General features: G+C 53.2%; 1 protein-coding gene across 3 annotated transcripts in view; it reads left to right on the forward strand.

Moving 5' to 3' along the window:
• LOC135199523 (DNA-binding protein Ets97D-like) overlaps positions 1 to 25734 on the forward strand; it is a 33736-nt gene that overhangs the window by 3243 nt on the left and 4759 nt on the right. The window lies entirely within an intron of this gene.

Genomic DNA, 25734 nt, shown 5'->3' on the forward strand with positions numbered 1-25734 from the left:
CTAAGGGCCCGTCCCACCCCGTCCTTCTGCTGGGTCCTCCTGCTCCTTCGGGAGCGGGGGCCGTCTCCCCTTCCGTAAGGAAGAGATAGACGGGGACCAGAGGAGTATCGGTTAGCTCTGGTACTTCCTCGCCTGGTGCTAGCGGGCGATGCCGCTACGCCAGGTTCCGGCGGTCTCTCGTTCGCGAGAGATCCCGAGTGTACGTTCTCCCTCGGAGACCGTGCAGCCAAGTTCGGCGCCAGAGTTCGCTCGGCGCCAAGACGCGGCACGGAGCCAAGAAGGCTGGTGAGAGATTGCTCAGGTGACTCTCCAGGCCAGCGGCCGCTCTTGCAGCGACCAGCTGGTAACCCGGTTTTCCCCCTAAGAAGGCTCCTTCAAGACCTTCTAAGGGGCCCGTCTCGCTCCGGCGATTCGGGGAGCTCTTCTGCTGGTCCTCCTGCTCCCCTCGGGAACAGGGCCCGTCCTTTTCTTCTACCAAGGAGAAGAAGACGGGGACCAGAGGAGTACCAGCTTCGGTTGGCACTTCCTCGCCGGTTCTAGCGGTTCTGCCGCTAAACCAGGATCTGCCTCGGCTTCTCGTTTAGCGAGAAGTACCGAGTGGATGGTCTCCAGCGGGCAGACCGTCCAGCCAAAGTCTTGACATCCGAGCTCGCTCGCCGCCAAGACCGAAGCGCGGAGCCAGAAGACTGGCGAGTGTGTGCAGCACGACTCTCGCCAGGCCAGTGGACGCTCTCGCAGCGACCAGCTGGCTGCTCGGGTGACGTGACGGTCGCTGACCAGCCACGGTTGAGGCGAGGAAGGGGGCCCCGCGGCCGTCGGTACAGCCACGGCTGGTACCAGCGGCCCTCGACGCGCCGAGAGGACGCTCGCCGGTCTCACGGGACAGCGAGCCTAGCAGGTCACCTGACGCCCGCTCCCACATCGGGACGGGCGGAGACGGCGGGTAACCAGCAACAGCTCGCCTGACGCCTAGAGACAGCTCGACGTTCTCAGCGAGCCTCTCGCCCCAGGCGAGCGGCAAGGCTAGGCCTGCTGCTCGATCGACACCGGCGGGGTTGACGATCAGCAGCAGCCCTACAAGCACGCTGGTCCTGCCAGAGAGCTAGAGGGGGAGCGTCAGGTCTGCCTCTCCCCTGTACCTTCAACCTCCTCGGGCTACACCGGGGAGGAGCGAGGTACCTATGAGTGATCGCGAGAGGTGCGCCGCTCGCGATCCGCTATGACGCCGTATGGACCAGGCACGGTTCTAGACCGACCAGGACATACGCGCAAGTAGCTGGAGGCGACCGTCAGGGGTCTGCCGCTGTTCCTCCTTCTGAAGGAGAGTACTCGGGATCAGTTCTGTTGGAGGGACGGACGGTCCTTACTCCGCAAGACGCGGGTACTCCGAGATACAGAGGAATTTGCAGAAGTCATTAAGCTGATTCGTCAGCATAATGACCTTGCCGGAAGGATTGCCGCTCCCACAGCAGAGCCCACGTCCTACTGCTCGAGTCGTTTTTGGGACCCGAGAGGGAACCCAAACCGACGGGTGGGGTCTGCCGCGATCGGAGCTTGCCGATTTCTGTCTCGAACCAGAGTCTCTCGTCTCCGGACAAGAAGGGTCTCTCAGTTTCTGGACCGGTCGATCAAGCTAACTTCCACCTCCTCTACTGCGACAGCGGGCGTTTTCTCATACGTGTCTTCGGGACACCGTATTTTAATATCTCCTGCGTCCTCCTGAGAGGTTTTCGACCCTCGACGAGGACTGCTATGAGTCGGAGGACGGTATGGCTCTATCCTGTTCAGGTGTCGATCAGCCCCACCCAGACGACGTTCACAGTGGGGCGGCAGACCTTACCTACAGTGAGAGTTCCGTAACCCTCCGCGGGAAAACGTTTTCGTCTGACGATACGTTTTCCCCAGACTCTGAGAGGCCATCGCCGCAAGGCGATGGCTGCTCCTACTCTTCTCCAACTGCTAGTTCCACTGGGAAGGCGAGCGAGGTATTCCAATTCCTCCCCCATTTCCCTCTCTCCTTTACGGCACGAGGGAAAGGGGAGGGATCCTACAGAGATTTTCTCTGTAGGATCCCACGTTCGGGGACTGCGCTACCGGGGGGACCTTCGGGTCCTACCTGACGTAAGCCCCGTTCGTTGAGGAGGAATCCTGCCCCATTCTCGATTTCTACGGGAATCGAGAGGACCACCAGCCGATATCGTTTGACGAATTCGGTGGGGTTTCGCAGGGAACCTGCTTAGAATTCTACGGAATTTCTAGCGCATTCAGAGTGTTCGAGTTTTTTTTACGATCTCCAAACACTTACGCGAGACCCACGGTCCAAAGTGAGCGAGACGAGAATCCCGATATGTTACACGATAATCGGGAACGGTCGCCTATGCTCGAATTCTGGAATTTTAGCATTGGGAAGAAGACTGTTGCTGAAAGAAAAAACTATCTCACAGTAGGCGACCACCACCTGGAATAGAGGAGATCGGACGGGAATATCAGTTTGGCTTGAACTATCGTCTTAGTATTCTGTTCACATTGAAAGCTTTCCTCGAGGAAGACTTCTTCACTCCTCTTTGATAGAGAAACGAAGGTGGTCGATCTCCAGTCCTTATTTTGTTTCTTGAAGGAAAGAATTTAGGATGGGAGATCGTTGTCAGAACCTACAAAATATATACGTATATTAACTAGCGACATGATTCTTTACTAAGCAGTTGGAATTGTCCGAGGGGTAGGCCGATATCCTAGTTTAATCTAACGATTGCGACTATAAGAGAAGTATTCTAATTGAACTGCAATCGGGGTTGCCTGCAACCTCCCAGGAGTTTTCAGTTTCAATTTTATATACTTATGGTTTTGTTCATGAAACTTTACCTGTCAGATATATATATAGCTGTATTTTTCCGAATCCGACAGAAATTTAACACTTAGACACGCAGTGGGAGTCAGTGGTTAGTACCCCATTCCCGCGCTGGGTGGAGGCCGGGTATCAGGAATCATTCCATTTTCTATTCATAATTTTTCTGTCGCGGTGCTGAAAAAACAAAAAAACAAAAAATTTGTTTCAGTACCCTCCGTCTTAGGATTTGGAAACTTCATTGCCGCTAAGTATCCTAATTGTCTTTTGATTTATTCCACTTGGATTGTTTCTTTGTTGAGATTTGTCATGTAAGGAGTGTGAGACTTTTGTCTATTCGTAAGGAAGACGTATGATTCGTATGTACGCAATTAATCAGTAAACATGTCTAATCCGTAAGAAGACGTATGATTCGTATGTACGCAATTAATCAGTTACAAAAGTCAGGGTAGTGAACCTGCTAAAACCTTCCTGTAGACTTTATTTGTTCCGATACTTAATACAAACCCTCGGTCCTTTAACAATAGGAAGTAGCTAGCGCAGCTGGAACGGTCGTAAGCTTCGAACAAGGGGAGAAACGGTAGTTAACTGCTTGTCCGATCGTCGCGCGGAGGTAAACAAAACCACTTTGCTTTCGGCGTGTGTGGAAGGACGTGTTCGCATCGCTCTGCCGCCTTGTCGTTCGCTTTGTGCTTGAGTATTGTTTTCTCTTTTCTGAATAAATCAGGAGTGATTGTAAGTACTTTGACAATTCTATGATTCTTGCAATGAGTGAATTGGAAGAAATGGAAATATCACCGCGCCCTCCAATCGCCCGTAGAGTGTGTCCCGGGCTGGAGGCGTAGATGTGGGGAGGGTTCAGGTCATTTCGTTGACGTGGACCCCCACGAGGTTGTACTCGTTGCGGGGAGGGGGGCGAGAGTGCTCCCCCGCAACGAAACCCTTGTTTGTACATGTATGAATTGGGTCCAGAGGGCGCAGTGGGTGCTGTACGAGGGCAGGGAGAGATTCTTAGGCCGGCCAGAAAGTCATCGGGAAAGTCCAGTGACTCCTTTGGTGACGGCCACTTTCGTCCTCTTTCCTGCCTCCCGGCCAGCCCCACGTTTCGCGCTTCCCCTGCGGGGGGGGGGGTAGCGGAGTTTTTCTTTTTGTCTCTCGAGTCGTCGAGTGTGGGATGAGGGCGCCCGCTACCCGGACGTACAGCTGTACTCGGGGGTCTTCCGTCCGCTCTGGGGGGGGGGTTTCGCCCCCCAGGCGCGAGGAAGCCCTCCCAACTAACCCGACCTTTGCTTCCGCAGGTGTGCCATCAGCGAAGGACGACTTGGGACAGGTGTGGGAGTCGCTGGACTGCAGGGAGTGCCCAGCATCCAGGGGTTGCTCAGCGGTTTGGCGGGTCGGCGGTGGTCACTCATGGTGCGGTGACCCACCACTACTACCACAATAACGACACCAGCGTATGAGATGCCACCACATCTGTATATACGCCCCATTATAATGTCGGTGACACCCACGGTGGCTATACAAAAACCCAGTGCTGCCCGCTGCCAAAGAGGACGGTGCCACCACCACCTGGATTTTTTCCTTTGCCGACCCCGGACCTTCCGCTGCCCAAAGAGTACCCCCCTGGACCTGCCGCCAGTGCCACGGATTTGACGGTACTGTCGACAGGACGCCTGGCTCTCCCGTGGTATGCCTGAGGGCCTGCCGTACCTGTTGCCGTTCCAGCTACTCTTTCCCTTTCAGATAGGCCTGCACATTCCCTTTCAGATGTTCCTGCCGTTCCTGCTGTTCCCGGACCTGTTCCTGTTGTCCTGCTGCTGGTGTTTGCTGTTACAGTCTCAGGTCTTCCGGACAGGTGCAGTCGGCCCTGTTGCTCGGCAACTGCCCCGGCTCCCTCCTGGATGGAAAGACCTGACGTCTGTTCTGCGGAGCCCGCGAAGAAGAAAGGAGAAGAGGAGAAGGTGTCGTCGTCGTCTTCATCGTCTTCTTCGTCGTCTGCTGCCTCTCCTTCCCCTTCGCCTTCTAAGGCTAAACAGCCGAAGAAGAAGAAGGGTGCCTCCTCCCCCCCTAAGAAGACTCCTTAGGGATCTTCTAAGGGCCCGGCTCGCACAGGCGGAGCTGGGGAGCTCTTCTGCTGGTCCTCCTGTTCCTTCGGGAACGGGGCCCGTCGCTTTCCTCGCAAAGAAGAAGTCGACGGGGACAGAGGTTGCACCAGCTCGGCGTGGTGCGTCCTCACCTGGTGCTAGCGTTCTGCCGCTAAAAAAAAAAAAAAACCCAGGTTCCGTCTCGGCCCGCTTCTCGTTCGCGAGAAGCACCGACCGTGAGACGCTCTTCCAAAGAGGAGTCCAGCCAAAGTTTTTGACGTCGAGCTGCTCGCCGTAAGACAGCGGCGCGGAGCAGAAGACTGGCGAGAGTCGTGCACACGGGACTCTCGCCATGCCAGTGGACGCTCTCGCAGCGATCAACTGGCTGCTCGGGCTGACGTGACGGTCGCTGACCGGCCACGGGTTGAGGCGAGGAAGGAGTCCCCACGGCCGCCGGTACCAGCCACGGCTGGTACAGCGGTTTGACGCGCCGAGAGGACGCTGGCCGGTCTCGACGCGAAAGGGAGCCTAGCAGGTCACCCGTCCGCCGCTCCGATGGGACCCGGGCGGAGACGGTGACCAGCGGCAAGCTCGCCTGAACCGCTAGAGATCGGTCTCGACGTTCTTCCAGAGCCAATCGCCCCACCCCAGGCTGAGCTGGCAACGCTAGCCTGCTGCTCGACCGTCACAGCGGGTTGACGATCAGCAGCAGAATCACGCACGCTGGTCCCGCCAGCGACGCGAGGGGGGAGCGTCAGGTCTGCTCTCCCGTACCTTCAACATCCTCGGGCTATACGGGAGGAGCGAGGTAACCGAGGAGCGATCACGAGAGGTGCGCCGCTCGGACCCAGCTATGACGCCGTAACGGCTCAGGCACGGTCTTAGGACCGACAGGACGTACGCGCAAAGTAGTTTGGAGGCGACCAGTCATGGGGTCTGTCGCTGTTCCCTCCTTCTGAGGAGGATCGAGGGATATTGCTCTTGCTGGAGGGACTGGACGGTCCTACTCGCAAGACGCTGTAACGCCTGAGATACAGAGGAACTTCGCAGAGGTCATTAAGCTGATGCGTCTGCAAAATAATGACCTTGCGGAAGAGTCGCCGCTACCACAGCAGAGCCCACGTCCCCGGCTCGAATCATTTTCCCCGGGGGTCCCCAAGAGGGGAGCCAAAATGATGATGGGGTTGCCACGATCAGAGCTGCGGACTCGGTCCTGGATCAGGTGGAGAATCGTCTCAGGACGGGAGGACTCGCTAAAATCCGGACGGTCCTCCAAAAGCTGCTTCTCCTCCTCTACAGCGGGCGAGGCGATTCTATGTGCCCTCGGAAAAGACCCGATACTGCCGAAACAGGTTAAACCCGGAGTTTTAGCGAGGGGCTGACTCCAGGTGTGTCCCCTGCAGCAGCTCCTGTCGGAGAACCTATGGTTCTCGCAGCAGGAGGCACTTGCCCTGGAATCTACCGCTATGGCAGCATTCCAGGCAGTTTCCTGGTTTGGATTTGTGTCCCTCACAATATCCAAAGTAGCGGGCCGGCTCTGGGAGTTTCTGCTCGAAGACGACGCTTCTTCAGGAGACTGTGCCAGTCTGGAGGAAGAGCAATCTCTTACCCTCGCCCATTCAGACTGCTAAACCTGTGGCCAACTTGTTCTTCGACGTAGGGACGCAGTCCTTACCCGAGTGACCAAGGGGGCCGGGCGTGAGGCGGACACTCGGGCTACGAAATGACCTCTTAGGAGTTCCCCAGCTCTCTTTCCGGGAGACGATTTTTGGTGGACGCTGCGGTGGAACGGCGGCGCACTGACGAGAGTGACCGCTTAGTTCACCAGGCAGTCTCGAAGGTTTTCTGGGCAAATCTCGAGTAACTGCGGCCAAACCAAAGAGCTTGGCCTAGCGCTTCCACGGCGGCGAAGACGGTTTGCACCGTCCAAAACCCGTGTGAAGACTCCAGTTGTTTTCAACTTCTGCTAAAGGAGGCCGCAACCAGCCCTCCTCCCAGCCCTCCTTTCCCCGAGGAGGTCCGGGGAAAGGAAGTCGAAAACGAGGAGGGAAACGCTTAGGGACGGCGTTCCCCTCACCTGCTGCCAGAAGTGGGGGGGTGCCTAGCGAGCCATTGGACGACTGGCAGCGATACCGGCGCCGAGAACTGGATAGTAGACGTCATTCGGGAGGATATCTACTACCCCTTCGAGTCTCGGCCCCCCTCATTTCCAAACCGGCCCTACAGCTACAGACCTATGTCCGGGGATCAGCAAAGGACAACGCTCTTCGACAGGAGATCAAGACCATGCTGGCGAAACGAGCTGTAGAAATCGTGGAGGACCAGTCACCGGGCTTCTACAGCCGCCTCTTCTAGTGGAGAAGGCATCTGGGGGGCTGGCGTCCGGTGATAGACCTCTCTCCCCTGAACCGCTTCGTTCGCACGACGCCGGTTCACGATGGAGTCGGCACGCTCAGTGCTCGACTCGATCAGGGGGGAACGATTTCATGCTTTCAGTGGACCTGAAGGACGCGTATTTTCAAATACCATCCATCAGTCCTCCAGAAAGTACCTCCGCTTCATCTTCGACGGGACGGTGGTGTACCAATTCAGGGCACTTTGCTTTCGGTCTCTCAACCGCAACCCACAGGTGTTCACACGAGTGTTCACTCTGGTGTCGGCTTGGGCCCATTCGAACGGGATACGTCTTCTGAGGTATCTCGACGATTGGCTAGTCCTGGCGAGCTCCCGCTCGCAGTTGCTACAGGACAGAGATCGACTCCTCAAGTTTTGTCGCGATCTGGGGATCGTGATAAACTACGAGAAGTCCGACCTCGAACCCAAGCAGAAGATGAGTACCTGGGTATGCTGATAGACACGGTAGCAGGGCAAGTCTTTCCGCAGACTTGCGTATCAGCAAATTCAGAGGCAGCCGGCCGGTTCCTGTCTCGGCAGGAACAGGCAGCACAACAATGGCAAGTCGTGATCGGCCATCTGTCGTCACTCGAGAAGTTAGTCCCTCACGGGCGTCTTCACCTGCGGTCTCTCCAGTGGAGGCTAAGGGAGAGTTGGTCTCAGGCCAAGGATCCTCCTTACTTTCCCGTGGCTATCACGGACAAGGTGAGACAGGACCTAGCCTGGTGGCTCGACGACAAGAAACCTCTTAAGAGGAGTGCCCATACACACACTCCCCCCCCGGAGATGTTCTGTTCTCAGACGCATCGACCGAAGGGATGGGGCGCACACCTGGAGGAGTTGCTGACTGCAGGTGTGTGGGACCATCACGAGAAGCACCTTCACATCAATGTCCTGGAACTCAAGGCGGCGTTCAACGCTCTCCAAGAGTTTCGGGGCCGCTTGGTGGGACACTCAGTGGTGTTGATGTGCGACAACACCACAGTAGTGGCATATGTCAACAAGCAGGGGGGGCTAGTGTCTCTTCCGCTCCATCAGTTGACGGTGCAGGTGCACGAGTGGGCCACGGCTCACTCGATAGAGCTGTCAGCACGCTACATTCCAGGCAAGAGGAATGTAGTAGCAGACAAGCTCAGCCGTCGGGATCAGGTGATAGGGACCGAATGGTCTCTACACCAAGATGTGGCGGAAAGGCTCTTCAACCTGTGGGGCGACCGGTCGTAGACCTGTTCGCCACCCGGCACAACAGAAAAACTTCAGGTTTTCTTTTCAGCTGTGCCGGAACCCATGGGCAGCTGCAGAGGACGCTCTAACCAACACCCCTGGGACAACCTCTTCGCTTACGCCTTTCCTCCCTTCTGTTGATTCGGAAAGTGATCAGTCGAGCGCTGGTCACTCCCAATCTCAGAATGATCCTGGTGGCTCCCAACGACCACAAGCCGTTTGGTATCCGGACCTGCTGGCTCTTCTTGCGGACGCACCGAGAGAGCTCCACCCACTTGGCACAACCTTCTAGCCCAGCCACACGTAGAACGGTACCACCAAGCAGTCCAGTCCCTTCAACTTCACGGCTGGCTGTTATCCACCATCTCTTGCGAACGAGAGGCTTTTCTCGTAGCGCAGCAACAGAGATGGCTGCGGACACGTCAGACAGTCCTCTGCAGCTGTGTACCAGGGGAAGTGGGCCGTCTTCTGTGGTTGGTGTAGACGAGGGTCTGTCTCCTCTCAGAGCCACTCTTCAGCAGGTAGCGGATTTCCTCGTGTTTCTTCGCCGAGAGAAGCTCCTCTCAGTACCCACAGTTAAGGGATATAGAGCCGCCCTGGCTCTCGTCCTAAAACTGAGGGACTGGACATCTCGAATTCGTTCGAGATATCCTTGCTAATGAGGAGCTTCGAAAGGTCTTGCCCACCCAGGGAACTCAGGCCCCCTGCGTGGGATGTGACTCTCGTACTTAGGAGTTTGACTCGAAGACCCATTCGAGCCACTCCGAGAGTCGTCAGACAGGGATTCTGACCCTCAAGACCCCTCTTCTGCTGGCCCAGGCATCGGCGAAGAGAGTAGGGGAACTACATGGCCTTTCTTATGATGTTAAACATACCAGAGGCTGGGGATCTGTGACGCTCGATTTCGTCCCGAACTTCGTAGCTAAGACTCAGAATCCGTCGATCCCTGACGATAGGTTCGAGTCTTTCACGATCCCCTCCCTCCTGGACTTCACCGATAACGATGCGGATGAGATGCTGCTTTGTCCTGTGAGGGCGCTACGGCGCTATCTGAAGAGAACTCGACATCTCAGGCCTGAGTGTCGACGCCTCTTCGTTAGCACTGGGGTCACCAAGAAAGAAGTCTCCAAGAACACGCTTTCTTTCTGGCTGCGTGAGGTGATCAGCGGAGAGCGTACGAAGCTGATGGTAGCGACGACATCCGTACGCTTCCGTCCGAGAGCCCACGAAGTCAGAGGTATCGGACCCTCCTTAGCGTTCCGTAAGAACTTCTCCGTGGCGCAGGTCCTGAAGGCAGGTGTCTGGGGCCAACCAGACCACCTTTCACGTCCTTCTACCTTCGGGATATTGCCCACAAGTCCTTGGATACTTTTTCCTTGGGACCTGTGGTGGCTGCTCAACAGTTGTGTAAGCTTACCCAGCACCCGAGCAGGCAGAACAGCATCGATTCCTGGTATGACTGGGAGAATGAATGCGTGAATGAGAGAGTGACTGGCTTCTCTTCACCATCTTTTCTACCTCTACCTGTGGCAGAGGGATAACGGTCGTTACCTGCTGGAAGGGAAGTCAGATGCAGGTAAGCTATTCAACAGAGCTCCATCCTATCTCTTTAACTAGAGATAGGAGTAAATATCCACCACTTTCTCCAACAAGGTGAGAAAGTGGATGCCAACATGAGACAAACCCATTGCTTTACATTTGCTCATGTAAAGGAAAAAAGTTCTTACAATGCTGGTACGAAGAGATGACGCTTGCCTCTCTCTTAGTACTCGGCCCAGAGGTCTGACCATTGATCCTGCGGTGCACACCCCGATCAATCGGACAGAGGATTGGATCCCTCCCTCGCTCTTACGACCAGGGAGGCATTCCAGGGATGGACGAACACCAGTCTGTTCATCAAAAAGACTCAGATTCCTCCCACCAAGAAGTGAGTCTTCCTATTGTTAAACAAGGCCCCACCGAGGGTTTGTATTACGTATCGGAACAAATGACAATTTGTCGAAAATTGCATTTTCCTAAACTATACAAACCTGAGGTCCTTTAACATATAGTCCCTCCTCATGCCACCCCTCACTCTGCGTATTTGCATGGGCCAAAAGCAAAAGTGATTTGTTTACCTCCCAGTCGCGCGGCGCGCGACGATCGGACAAGCAGTTAACTACCGTTCTCCCCCTTGTTCGAAGCTTACGACCGTTCCAGCTGCCGCTAGCTACTTCCTATTGTTAAAAGGACCTCAGGTTTGTATAGTTAGGAAAAATGCAATTTTCGACAATTATTGTCATTTTGCATAACCTGTAGTATGGCCTACGGGCTATGTATATGTCTACGAGAGGTGCTCGCTCTCCTTCATTGCTGTGAAGTGCTACTTCTGTAATTGTTACTCCTAACCCTGCAGTGTTGCCTTCGGGCCCTAAGCAGTGTCTGTAGAGAAATTGCCCTTTCCCTCTTGATACTCCTTCGATTCGTAACTTAGAATCGAAAGTGCTTGCTTTAGAGAGTAAAAGTGAAGTGCAGAAGTGCAGTGATACCCCTTGTGTAGTGGAGGGTGCGTCAGATCGGCCTCGTTTCGCCTCTAGGCCGGGACCTCTGCTTGACTACCCAGAACCAGTGAGAGAGCATGTCGAAAGCCGAAGGAGGGTTACGAGGAACCCCCACCGATCTGGCGTGCCTTCGGCAGTTTTCTGATGAAAATCCCCAGACTGCCTAAGTGCGTGCACGTGCACGAATCCTGAAGGATTGCTTCTCGTCCTCCGAAGCGTCCATCCCGCGCAGGGGTTGGAGCTTTCGGATGGGACTCGCGCCCTCTAAATAGAAGCTTTATAGAAGAGAACGCTTCACGTCCTCTCTCTCTCTCTCTCTCTCTCTTATGCGTTTCAGTGAGAAGTAAGAAGGCGAACGTCGCCTGAACTCGTGTCCGTCTTTCCACGAGAAATACGTAAAAGAAGTCATAGTAGCAGTAAGCTTTGAGAGCGGACGCCAAGCCAGGGGCGCGCGGGTGCACGCCAAGCGCGCGCCAGTGGACGCCGAGCGTGCGTGCAGTGGACGACGAGCGCGTGCGCGCCAGTGGACGCCGAGCGCGCTCCAATGGACGCCGAACGCGCTCCAGTGGACGCCGAGCGCGCTCCAGTGGACGCCGAGCGTGCACCAGCGCACGCCAGGTGTGTCGCCTGGCTGAACGTTTCTGTTGAACTCTTCAAGCTCTTGTTTCAGATTGGGCTTAAAGAATTTTTACCTCTACCTTCGATGATACCTTCTACCTCACCTGCAAAGAATGTGAAGTAGGCAGTGCTTCGGGAGTAAGCTTAAAGTGAACAGACAACTTCTTCGAAACCAATAAGACATCGGTTTTCGTGAATTCAAGAGGTCTCTGTCAATTAATATTGCTTTTCGCATAGGTGGATGGAGTTAAGGAAAGCTCAAGGGAAGTTCTCGTTTGCTCTACCGCAAGCTTTGCCATTCTGCCAATAAATTTAAGTTGCCACTACCGCAGTCAACGACTTTGCGATAGGCAGTTACGGGTTATAAAGGCTCGATGTCCTGCACGTCAGGACTCTCGGCAACGTTCAGTAGGATTCTTGCAAAGGCACTCATCAAAAGTACGCTCTTCAGGAAAGCGCAAGACAGGACTGCCTTTGCCATACTGCCAATAAATTTTAAGCTTTAGCAGGCATTAGTTGTGATACGGGAGAGGAAGCTGGTTGGAGAGTTTCTTCCTCTTCCCAGGATAATTTTGCCAGCTTTTTAGCCATCTGAAAGGGCTTTTCAGATGATAGATTTGTTAGTTCCTAGTCGGCGGACTACGCTGCCGAATTGAACATCGTCGTAATACCTGACGTAAGCCCAGTCTCTTAACAGGATTCTTGCCCCTTCCTCGTTTGAGACGGGAATCGGTGAAAATAAAATGCTCGACTTCCTGGATTACGTTTTGTCAATTCAGTGACTTTCCCCATTGACAATATACTATCGTTTTGTCAAGTAAGTGGGTATCCCTCATTGACAAAATATCTCTTTGTCCCGTAAATGGGTTAGTTCTCATTGACAAACATCTCATTAACTTGATATTGCGTAAGCGAATAAGCTCTTATTGACAAGATTCGGAAGAGCTCTCATTCGTCATTCGCAGACTCGTACAATAAATAGACTTGTAGACTACGTCAATGAACGCTTATGTCCAATAACATAAGAAGCTTGAGCTGACTGCTTCGATTCTCCTAAGTTTTGTTCATGAAACTTGCCTGTCAGATATGTATGTAGCTGTATTTCCGAATTTCAGCTATATATATGTCTGCCAGGTAAGTATGAACAAACTTTATTGTGATATAATTTCATATTTTGCCTTGCGTTATTTTATTTCTGGTTGGTTCAAGTCTTATACGCTTGCTGTAGTTACCTCTTCGGATGGCAACACCGAGAGGTCTATGGTCCATTTAAGGACATTTAATCGTTACTCCCTGCAGCCTTCCAGGAGTTTCCGATTTATCTTTTACCGTTGTATGGTAGTGTTCTGACGACACAAACGCATCTATATATTTAGCGTTTTCTGTTTCGCTTAAATATACCAGCTTGAGAGTTCTCTTAATGCTAAAAATAACGAACCTTTGTTTTTCTTCATAGAATAGGGTAGCTGGCAAAACCCAGGCATAAAGTTAAGAGACGACGATGACGGACGATCGTAAGCTGCTGCTGTTCACTGTCCTCTGACTCCTCTCCTCCAGTCCAAACGAGCCAGTACCAACTCGTTCGCTGTCATGCGCTGTAGGTTAAGTCTCTCTCTCCTGCGGGATTGACTGACGAACTGTATCTCTGCCCTACAATCACGGACTTTAGCCTAAGATTGAGGGGATTTCTTACATGAATGAATAAACATTGCATTCGTTTGGCCTTAATATGTTCTACAGAGATATCTTACTCCTTTCGGTGCTCGTTACCGCACGGTATAGGACTACGAGTCTACCACAACATTGCACTATTATATGCTCTCTGCTTAGGCAAAGCGCAGCCTTATTAGGGAAGTAAAAACTACTGTGTGAGGGAATGGATGAGCTTGCTGGGGACCATTTCCTTCCTAAAGAAGTTTGTTTCCCTGAATAGACTGCAATTCAGACTCTACAGTTTTTTCCTACCGGGAAACTGAAATTTTATTAAAGATCTAGGAATGATTCTGAACATCTCTCGGTGCGTTAAGTATCTCTTGAGGTGATAGAAAGAAGTTGCCGGACATCTGGAGAGGGTTTCAGATGTCCTGGATCATAATCTGAAAGAAGTGGAAGCAATTCAGTCGTCCCTCCAGTCCTCGAAACGAGTTTTTGGAACCATGGTCCATATCAACTCTGATCTTCCACAGCTCTCTCATATCTTAGGAAGTATCTTCTCTCGGTCCCAGGTTCGGGTTTACGAGAAAGAGCCTATTATAACAACAGGCAGGCGTAGAATGGAACGATCCTCTAGAGGTTCGTTACAGGATTGCAAAAGTCGTTCGAATCGTCTCGATCGAAGGCAGCAACTACTGACTTCCGAGTGGAATCTTTCTTTAGAAGTATGTTGAGAGTTGTGGAGACTTTAGGGACGTCCTTTCATTCATCTCTTCGCTAGGTTGAGGACGAAGAGGCTTCTTCTTCTCTGCTCATTTTTCTCGATCCGGGAGCACGGTAACATTAAACGCCATCCTATGATATTGAACGGGGATGGATGTTTAGTCTCTATTCCCCTTTTTCAATCACTTAGGAAATGTAATAAGATGATTTATATCATCACAGGGAGCGACAATGACGCTAATCGCCCCATGTTGGCCTTCAAGACCCTAGATTCACAGAGGTCACGTCCTTCCAAGGACCTTTTCCGAAAGAGTCGGTCTCCTTTAACACGAAAGGTACCTATAACCTCTCCGCTCTGAGTCTGACTACGTTCAGACTATCGAGATGTTGACAGCATAAGATTGCAGTCTTCCCTTTCCGTTTGAAGAATGGGATAAGCTGGCAGTCACAACTATTAAAGAATACGCAAATATGTTGTTGACGGCCTTTGGGCTCAGAGATTTGCTTCTGTCAAACAACAAAGCCCTTCACGATCTTGAGTTCTGTGAAATCTCGAAACTCGCTCACCATCTACTTTTTGTCTCACCTGTTTTCTCGGAGTCAGACACTCGTGCGAGATCAGGAGACATATAGTAGCCCCTGAGTCTTGTTGACGAAGTCGGTTGCGTTTATACACCCCACCCCCCGATGATCGTTTAACATGAGACCAGGTTGGACTGTCAGGCAATTCGTCCTTCGGACTGGAATCGCCTTTTTGCTCCTCGATCCTTTCTCCTGGCACCAGAAGCTCGAGTCAGGAGTGGCTCAGGAGTTGATTCGCTAACGACGTTGGGTTGCGTTGATACACCCCCCAAGGTTTGCTTAGCTTGAATCGCCCAGGCAGTCCAAAACACTCATCCTTCAGCGAAGAATGTGCCTTATGGTCTTCAGGGTACAGCCTTGCTGTCCTTGATTCGTCTGACTGGTCAAACTGGTCGGTCACCTGACGTTAGTACAGACGGACTGAACTGTGCATGTCCAGATCGAAGCTTTTCAATATGGAACTAGACATAGTCTGAAGTTCTTGATGTCAAAGCATTCGAACATCTCCTACCTGTTAACTTCTTGCATGTGATCAGGAAGGCATTTTTCTAACCACCCTAGATACGACAAAGAGGGTTAGTGAGATTTTAAGCCATCGTCACAAGTTTTGGCTTTAGAGAACACAAGGCGGTGTGCTCTCTAAGCTTTTCGTTATGGCCTAAGAATGGAAACCCGTTTTGTCCTTGGGCCAGGAGCTTGGAAGCAAGGATGGCACAAGTTAGTGGCAGGAGCCAGAGAGAGTCCTGTGCCCTGTCAGGTCTCTCAGTTTTTATCTACATAAAACTCAAGAAAGTCGAAGTCGTACGGACAATACTGCAGTGTTCCGAAAAGACCAGACTTGCCCATATCGAAGAACACCCTGGCTTTATTGTTAAGGAGGTCTTTCAAAAAAGCTCCTTCTTTGTGTTTGCACAAAGATTTGAAATCTTTTGATTTGAATGCTCACGAGGGTGGTGAGGGCGCGGCCTCGGAAGCCATTTCAACAGAGCATGGCACTCAGCAACATCCTGAGTACCATGTTTTAGCAAAGCAACTCTGTGTTCAATTCACACTCCTGCGAGATGTGAAGATGGCATATGAGATCTGCTGCTCGCTAGGGCCATACGTGTCTGCAGACACAATCTTGGGGGGCAAGAAGTACCACTCATCCTATCCTGTAGAAAATGGTTAGGAAGAGCTCTTAATTTAGTAGTTGAGTCGCCGACAACGGTGACTTCTTAACTCTTAAGCCTTAGTTAACACACCTTAACTTTGGCTAGGTGGGTCAGGTGGTGATATATATTTTTATATATATATTTATTTTACTTCTTAGCCCTCATGGTATGGTCAATATGGTCTAGTCACGTCGTGGTCTCGCCCCTGTTGACAGATCATCTGGAGTGCACCAGCTATATAGGTCTCTACCTCGCTGGCAACTCTAGTAGCACAAGCAGACTTACGCGGCAGTAACCACGAAGTCAGCTATGCTAACAGGTAAGGAATCAAGATATCAATTATCTGCATATATATGTTTCCTAAAATCTTCTATTCTGTCTACTCCCACCACCAAAGGTGGGATTCAGCTATATATATATCTGACAGGTAAGTTTCATGAACAAAATGATATTGTAATGATACAATTAAGTATTTGTTCATACTTACATGGCAGATATATATAATCAAGTACCCACCACCTCCCCTCAGGAGACAGTAGGAAATAAACAAAAATTATGAATAGAAAATGGGAATGATTCCTGATACCCGCCTCCCAGCGGCGGGAATGGGTACTAACCACCTGACTCCCACTGCGTGTGTAAGTGTTTAAATTTCTGTCGGATTCGGAAAAATACAGCTATATATATATCTGCCAGGTAAGTATGAACAAACTTAATTGTATCATTACAATATCATTTTGTCACGACAACACCATTTCAACTTTTATATTTACCGAAATTCGTTTCGCTTAAATATAATTGCTCGAGCATATCTTTTATGCTCGGTAGTTCTAGCCGAACGCATTCCTTCGTGGAATAATGGATTACCTGGCAACTCAGGATGACGAGTCAGCAAGAGCTCAGGCTCAACTACTGCGTATTGAACTGCCTGATAGCAGCTCAGTATCAGCTGGGCCTCCGAGATTCCACGGTCATGTATGTCTCTCTCTCCCCTGCTTTGATTGACTACCGAACCGTATCTCTGCCCAACAATCATGGATTAGGTCTCTGATTAACGGGGATTCTCGCAATAATGAAGGACCATTTGTCTACTGCTGTGACGCTAGATTACATCGCCTTCGACATTGCGAGAATTTTCAACAGAGATATCTCTTGGACTCTTTCATCTTTCTGTTTACCGCACGGTAACGAGTTCTGTACAAGGTCTCCCGCTGCATCGCACTGCGATAATGCGAATGATTTTGCAGACATCTGAGTTTGTCTTCAAAATATCTCGTACAATTTGTTCATTGTTTAACAACCCGAATTACGAGATGTGTCAGAAGACATGCGCCTACTCTCCGACCTGACAGCTCTACTTCCAAATGTTCAGCCCATGAGAAGCAGTTCTTCAGGCGGTTTTCCCCTGTGTTTTCATTACTGAAGAACGCCACCGCTTTCATTGCAACTACGACTTCTCACCGGACAGCAATGAAATAGCGGTTAGCGTTTTCAGTCATTTGTAAGCACAGGTTATGAATCTTGAGAATCCTTCTCTCGATTCATCTGTGAAGACGTAGGTTGCATTCAATATCTACCTTCGTCTTCAAGGGTACATAGTGTTGTTTCTCCCTTAGCTGAGATTCAACAACTATGAGAGATGGCACCTTCAGGGAGGGACCTCGGTCTCTAGAAGGCAATTGACTTTTGCCTGTTGGGCACATGCCTTAAGAGAATCACCACCTCGCTGTCCGGCATTGGTGACAAACAAATACATTATTTGTTTGGTCTCTCGGCATAACCCTTTAAAGGCGAAGGTCACGTGACTTACTCGGATGCTTTGACAACTTGCCTCCTACCGAACGCAGTCAGTCGGCAGCTGTCAGAGCGGCCGAGTCAGTTACGAACTAACGCTGTTGACTTAGTTCGGTTGTTACAAAGCAATCATTACTTCGTTTTAATAGCTTGTCACAGTACCCATACCATTGACACCCACCATGGAGTGTCGGTGTCCTATCCACTACCGAGAAACTTCGCTGCATGGGATAGGAGGATGCGAGAGACTTCGTGGCAAAACGGACAGACCAGTATGGGTACTGGACATCACCGAAGTAGAGAAGAGGGATAGGTCATGCGACTATTTCCTTCTTTTCCTCTGAGGAACTGCATGACTTCTCCTGCGAAGTCAAGCATCCAGGGGATGGGGATCCGTGACGCTCGATTTCGTACCGAACTTCGTAGCGAAGACTCAGAACCCTTTCGGTCCCTGACGATTGGTTCGAGTCGTTCACAATCCCCTCCCTAATGGACTTCACCGCCTTCGATGCGAAGGAGATGCTGCCTTGTCCGCAAGAACTTCTCCGTGGCGCAGAGGTACTGAAGGCAGTGGGTCCTGGTCCAACCAGGACCACAGGCCCTTTCCGTTTCTTACCTTCGGGATATTGCCCACAGGTCCTTGGATCTTTTTCCTTGGGACCCGTGGTGGCTGCTCAAACACGTTGTGTAGCGAACACCCAGACCCGCCAGGCTGAACAGCATCGAGTCTGGTGTGACCAGTAAGAATGGATGAGTGAATGAGAGTGTGACTGGCTCCTCTTCCATCTTTTCTCCCCTCTACCTGTGGGGTAGAGGGACACGGTCGTCACCCTGCTGGATAAGGACAAGATGCAGGTGAGCTACTCAACAGAGCCCCTTCCTATCCCTTTCACTAGGGATAGGAGCGTATATCCACCACTTCTCAAACAAGGGGGAGGAAGTGGATGCCAGCTTGAGACAACCCATACTTTATGTGCCTCTTGCAAACAGGAACAAGTTCTTGCTTGCTGGTACGAAGAGATACGCTTTGCCCTCTCTTAGTACTCGGCCCAGAGGTCTGACCATTGATCCTGCGGTGCACACCCCGATCAATCGGACAGAGCTTGGATCCCTCCCTCGCTCTTACGACCAGGGAGGCATTCCAGGGATGGACGAACACCAGTCTGTTCATCAAAAGACTCAGATTCCTCCCACCAAGAAGTGAGTCTTCCTATTGTTAAAGGACCGATGGTTTGTATTACGTATCGGAACAAATGACAATTTGTCGAAAATTGCATTTTTCCTAACTATACAAAACCTGAGGTCCTTTACATATAGTCATCCTCATGACACACTCCAACTGCGTATTTTGCATGGGCCAAAAGCAAAAGTGATTGTCGGACAAGCAGTTAACTACCGTTCTCCCCTTGTTCGAAGCTTACGACCGTTCCAGCTGCCGCTAGCTACTTCCTATTGTTAAAGGACCTCAGGTTTGTATAGTTAGGAAAAATGCAATTTTCGACAAATTGTCATTTTTATTCAAAACTTAGTTTTATACATTGGCTTTTTTCATAACCATTTTATACAGTGGCTTTCTTTCTTAACCATTCAAGACAAACATGACAAATGTTTTTATATCTGGAATACAGTTAACATTAAAATGAAAATACACAGTAAAGCTAATTTGTTTTGATACGAGTACAAACCTGAGGTCCTTTAACAATAGGAATGTAAGTTGCGGCAGCTGGAACCGGTCGTAAGCTTCGAACAAGGGAGTTCGGTAGTTAACTGCTTGTCCGACAGTCAGCGCACCGCGCAACTGGGAGGTGAAGATTCACTTGTGTGAATTGTTCTCAGAGCTGTAAGTAAGTGTGCTTGTATTATTACAATTTATTATGGATTCTCGTTTGCTGGAGAGTTCCCCATGCCCCCCCATCAGCCGCAGGACTTGCCCGGGTGTGGAGGGCCGTAGGTGTGGGGCCTTCCGCTCTTTTCCCGAGGTAGACCCTCATGAATTGTGTGCTCGGTGTCAGGGGCACGAATGCTCTCGCGCCGAGCCCTGTGATATTTGTGTTTTGTGGTCGGAGGAGCAGTGGGCACGCTTTGAGGGGAGGAGGAAGCGACGTAAGCCTGCCAAGGAGTCATCGGAAAGTTCTCCGGCTACTCCTCTGGTCACGGACACGTTGTCTTCTTTCCTCCCTCCATCTCAGCTCCCGCGTATAGCTCCTTCCCCTTCAGGGGGGGTTTCTCGCTCCTTCTCTTCGCCCGATCCGTCGAGCGTGGAGGAGGGGGCTAGGTACCCTGACATCCAATTGTACTCGGGGTCTTCTGTTCGCTCGGGGTGGGACTTGTCTCCCCCCCCCCGGGCGAGGGGAACCCCTCCTTCTAACCCGACTTTTGCTTCCTCAGGTGCGATTGCCGCGGGTGACGACCTCGGCCAGGTGTGGCACTCGTTGGGTCTCCAGGGGACACCGAGTATTCGGGGGCTGTCGGATCTCCGGGAGAGTGGCTCTGCTCCGGTGACTCATGGACTGGTGACCAACACCACCACCACCATATCGACCCCAGGGTATGCCGCCCCTCCTCACCTGGGGGTGTATACGCAGCATATCACTATGGTGACCCCTTCAGCTGCAGTGCAGGTGACGTTGTCCAGCATTCCGAGGAGGGTCGTAACACCGCCGCCCGGGTTTGCCGCTCTCGCCTCAGCCCCCGACTTCCGGTGCCCCAAGAGCTTGCCCCCGGACCTGCCACCAGTGCCCAGGAGGTCGCTGGCCGCTGCCCCGCCTCCTGCTGTGCCTGCCGTGCCTGTTGTACCTGTCTTACCTGGTCCAGCCCCTGCCGACGTCGTTCCTGCCTGTGGTGTTGCTGCCCCAGTCGCAGGTCCTTCCGGACAGGTGCAGCCGGGCCATCTTCTTCGTCGTCGTCTGCTGCCGCCTCTTCCCCTTTGGCTTCCAAGGCTTCACGGCCGAGGAAGAAGAAGGCTGTCTCCTCCCCCACTAAGAAGTCTCCTTCTGGGGTAACTTCTAAGGACCCGTCTCACTCCTGTGGGACGGGGGGGTCTTCCGCTGGTCCTCCCGCTCCTTCGGGAGCAGGGCCCGTCTCTCCTTCCGCAAGGAAGAAGAAATCAGGGACCAGAGGGGTACCGGCTAACACCGGTACCTCCTCACCTGGTGCTAGGGCCTCTGCCGCTGCATCAGGTTCCGTCTCGGCCTCTCGTTCGTGAGAGGGACCGAGTGTGCGGTCGCCCGCGGGTGACCGTGCACCCAAAGTCCAGGCTTCCGAGTTTGCTCGGCGCCAGGACCGAGGCACGGAGCGGAAGACGGGTGAGAGTTGCTCAGGTGACTCCCGCCAGGCCAGCGATCACTCTCGTAGCGATACGCCGGCTCCCAGGGTTGATGCGACGGTCCCAGACTAGCCGCGGGTTGAGACAAGGCAGAGGTCCCCTCAGTCAGCCGGAACCGGCCCAGCGGCTCGACGCGCCGTGAAGACAGGCCCCGCTCCCACCGCGACAGCGGACTCTGCAGGTCACCTGACCGCTGCTCCCACCGGGACCGGGCGGGTAAGGGGACCAGCAGCAGCTCTTCTGACGCTCAGGACCGGAGCCATTGTTCTTGGTCCAGCCGCTCTCCCCCGGAGAGCCTCGCGACCAGGCCTGCAGCTCAATCGCCACCGCGGGTTGGCGATCGCCTGCAGCCCCCCAAGCACGCCGGTTCTGCCGGTGGGCGAGGGGGGAGCGTCAGGTCTTCCTCTCCGATTCCTTCAACTTCCTCGCCCTACGCCGGGAAGAGTGAGGTGATCCGGAGTGACCGTGAGGAGTACGCTCCTCACAGTCCCACCACAACGCCCTACGAGCCTGGCACAGTCTTAGGACCGACCAGGTCGTATGCGCAAGTGGCAAGAGGAGACCAGGAGGGGTCTGTTGCTGTTCCTCCTTCGGAAGGAGGAGGGTCTCGGGAGGCGCGTTGGAGGGACTTGACAGTCCTAGTCCACAAGACGCGGTCACTCCCGAGATCCAGAGGTCATTTGCAGAGGTTATTGCGCTGATTCGTCAGCACAATGACCTCGGGGAATGATCGCCGCTCCCACCTTCTGAGCCTACCTCCTGGCTCGAGTCGTTCTGGGGTCCTAAGAAGGAACCCAAGACGACGGTGGGTCTGCCGCAATCGGCTCTGGCTGACTCCGTGCTGGGCCAGGTGGACTCTCTTGTCTCCGGACAGGAGGGCTCGCTACGGTCTGGCAGGTCTTCCAAGCTACTTCCCCCGGCTCTACTGAGACAGAGGAGATTCTACGTGCCATCGGAGGACCCTTTGCCGCCCAAACAGGTTAACCCGGAGCTAGCTAGGCTAACTCCTGGGGTGTCTCTGCAGCAGCTCCTGTCGGAGAACTTATGGTTCTCGCAGCAAGAGGCACTCGCCTTGGAATCAACCGCCATGGCGGCATTCCAAGCAGTCTCCTGGTTAGACCTTTGGTCCCTCACGGTGTCTAAGGTCGCGGCCACTTCGGGAAATATCACTCCTGAAGGTGACCTGGCTTTCGGGAGACTGCCAGTCTGGAGGTAGAGCCATCTCCTACCTAGCCCACCAGACGGCAAACCTGTGGGCCAACCTGGTTCTTCGGCGTAGGAACGCAGTCCTCACCCGAGTGACCAGGGCGGCTGGGCGTGAGGCGGTTCTGGGTCTTCGCAACGGACCGGTGCGGAGTTCCTCCTCTCTCTTCCCGGAGAGATGGTGGACGTTGCGGTTAAGCGATGGCACACTGATGACAGTGACCGTCTAGTACACCAGGCAGTCTGGGCAGTCTCGAGCTACTGCGGCCAAGCCCAAGAGCTTGGTTAGCGCTTCCTCTGCGGCCAAGACAATCGCATTGTCAAGGCCCAGGGGAAAGACTCTGCCTTCGACTTCTAGGAGTGACTGTAACCAGCCCTCCTTCTCACGAGGGGGAGCTGGGAAGAAAAAGCCGAAGAGAGGTGGGAAACGCTAGGGACGGCGTTCCCCCTCACCTGCTGCCAGAAGTGGGGGAGTGCCTGGCGAGCCATTGGGCAACATGGCAGTGCTTTGGAGCAGAGACCTGGATAGTAGACGTCCTTCGGGAGGGGTATCTCTTACCCTTCGAGTCTCGGCCACCCCTCACCTCCAACCCGGTCCACCTTCAGACCTACGTACCCTGAACATCCAAGGACGTAGCACTTCGGCAGGAAGCCCAAGCCATGCTGAGCAAAGGAGCTGTGGAGATCGTCAGGGATCGGTCACCGGGCTTCTACAATTCAGGGCATTTTGCTTCGGTCTCTCAACCGCCCCACAGGTGTTCACGCGAGTGTTCACTCTGGTGTCTGCTTGGGCCCACTCGCCAGGGATACGTCTCTTGAGGTATCTCGACGACTGGTTAGTCCTGGCGAGCTCCCGCTCGCAGTTAGTTGCTACGGGACAGGGATCGACTCCTCGAGTTCTGCCGCAATCTGGGGATCGTGGTGAACTTCGAGAAGTCAGATCTCGAGCCCAAGCAGAGGATGAAGTACCTGGGTATGCTGATTGATACGGTAGCAGGACGAGTCTTCCCCGCAGACTCGCGGATCAGCAGATTCAGGGAGGCAGCCTACCAGTTCCTGTCTCGGCAGGAACAGGCAGCTCAGCAGTGGCAAGTTGTGATTGGCCACCTGTCGTCACTTGAGAAGTTAGTCCCTCACAGGCATCTTCACCTGCGGTCTCTCCAGTGGAGATTAAAGGAGAGTTGGTTACAGGCAAGAGATCCGCCGTACTTCCCCGTGTCCCTCACAGAGGAGGTGAGGCAGGACCTAGCCTGGTGGCTGGACGACAGGAATCTCGTAAGAGGAGTGCCTCTCTGCACCCCCCCCCCTCCCAGGATGTTGCTGTTTTCAGACGCGTCAACCGAGGGATGGGGCGCACACCTGGAGGAGTTGCTGGCTGCAGGAGTGTGGGATCATCACGACAAGCACCTTCACATCAAAGTCCTGGAGCTCAAGGCAGCGTTCCTCGCTCTCCAAGAGTTCCAGGACCGTCTGATGGGACACTCGGTGGTGTTGATGTGCGACAACACCACGGTAGTGGCATGCGTCAACAAACAGGGGGGCCTAGTGTCCCTCCCGTTGCACCAGTTGACGTTGCAGGTGCACGAGTGGGCTGTGGCTCACTCGGTAGAGCTGTCAGCCCGCTACATTCCAGGCAAGAGGAATGAGTAGCAGACAAGCTCAGCCGTCGGGATCAGGTGATAAGGACCGAATGGTCCCTACACCCAGACGTGGCGGAAAGGCTCTTCAACCTGTGGGGGCGTCCAGCCGTGGATCTGTTCGCCACCCAGCACAACAGGAAACTTCAGGTTTTCTACTCGACTGTGCCGGACCCATGGGGAGCTGCAGAGGACACTCTTCAACACCCGTGGGACAACCTCTTCGTTTACGCCTTTCCCTCCGTTCTGTCTGATTCGCAAGGTGATCAGCCGAGTGCTGGTCATCCCGAATCTACGGATGATCCTGGTGGCTCCCAAATGGCCTCAGGCCATTTGGTATCTGGACCTGCTGGCTCTTCTTGCAGGAGCACCGAGAGAGATTCCCTCTTGGCACAACCTTCTCGTCCAGCCACAGTGGAACGGTACCACCAGTCAGTCCAGTCCCTTCATCTTCATGGCTGGCTGTTATCCACCATCTCTTGCGAACGAGAGGATTTTCTCGCCGAGCAGCAACAGAGATGGCTGGGTACATCAAACAGTTCTCTGCAGCTGTGTACCAGGGAAAGTGGACCGTCTTCTGTGGTTGGTGTCGTAGACAGGGTCTATCTCCTCTCAGAGCCACTCTTCAGCAGGTAGCGGATTTCCTTGTCTTCCTTCGCCGAGAGAAGCTCCTCTCCGTCTCCACAGTTAAAGGATACAGGGCCGCCCTGGCCCTAGTCCTGAAACTGAGGTGAGTGGATATCTCGAACTCGTTCGAGATCTCCCTGCTAATGAGGAGCTTCGAGAGGTCTTGTCCACCCAGGGAACTCAGGCCCCCGGGGTGGGATGTGACTCTCATCCTTAGGAGTAAGACTCGAAGACCCTTCGAGCCACTCCGAGAGTCATCAGACAGGGATCTGACCCTCAAGACCCTCTTCTTGCTGGCCCTGGCATCGGCGAAGAGAGTAGGGGAACTTCATGGCTTATCCTTCGACGTCAAGCATACCAGAGGATGGGGATCTGTGACGCTCGATTTCGTCCTGAACTTTGTAGCGAAGACTCAGAATCCTTCGGTCCCTGATGACTGGTTTGAGTCATTTACGATCCCCTCCCTGCTGGACTTCACCGACAACGATGTGGATGAGATGCTGCTTTGTCATGTGAGGGTGCTACGGCACTATCTGAAGAGAACTCAGGCCTGAGTGTTGACGCCTCTTCGTTAGCACCGGGGTGACCAAGAAAGAAGTGTCCAAGAACACTTTCTTTCTGGCTGCGTGAGGTGATCAGGAGGGTGTATGAGGCTGATGGTAGCGACCACATCCATATCCTTCGTCCGAGAGCCCACGAAGTCAGAGGTATTGGTCCTTCCCTTGCGTTCCGCAAGAACTTCTCCGTGGCGCAGGTCCTGAAGGCGGGGGTCTGGACCAAACAGACCACCTTCACCTCCTCCTACCTTCGGGATATAGCCCACAGGTCTTTGGACACTTTTTCCTTGGGACCCGTGGTGGCTGCTCAACAAGTTGTGTAGCTTACCCAGCACCTGAGCGGACAGAACAGCATCGCATCCTTGTGTGACTGCACGAATGGATGAGTGAGTGATAGTGTGACTGGCTTCTCTTCCCCATCTTTTTCTCCCCCTCTACCTGTGGGCAGAGGGACGCGGTCATCACTTCGCTGGAACAGGAGACCGATGCAGGTGAGCTACTCAACCGAGCCCCATCCTACCCCTTTCATTTAGGGATAGGAGCGATTATCCACCACTTTCCCCAACAAGGGGGGGAAGTGGAAGCCAACAAGAGACAAACCCATGACTTCATATTGCCTCTTGCAATAGGAACAAGTTCTTGCTTGCTAGTTTTAAGAGGTACGCTGGCCTCCCTCTTATTACTTGGGTCCAGAGGTCTGACCATTGATCCTGCGGTACATACCCCGATCATTGGGCAGAGGCTAGGATCCCTCCCTCTGCTCTTACGACCAGG

The sequence above is a fragment of the Macrobrachium nipponense genome, chromosome 25 (genome assembly GCF_015104395.2).
Source record: "Macrobrachium nipponense isolate FS-2020 chromosome 25, ASM1510439v2, whole genome shotgun sequence".
NCBI classification, from domain to species: domain Eukaryota; kingdom Metazoa; phylum Arthropoda; class Malacostraca; order Decapoda; family Palaemonidae; genus Macrobrachium; species Macrobrachium nipponense.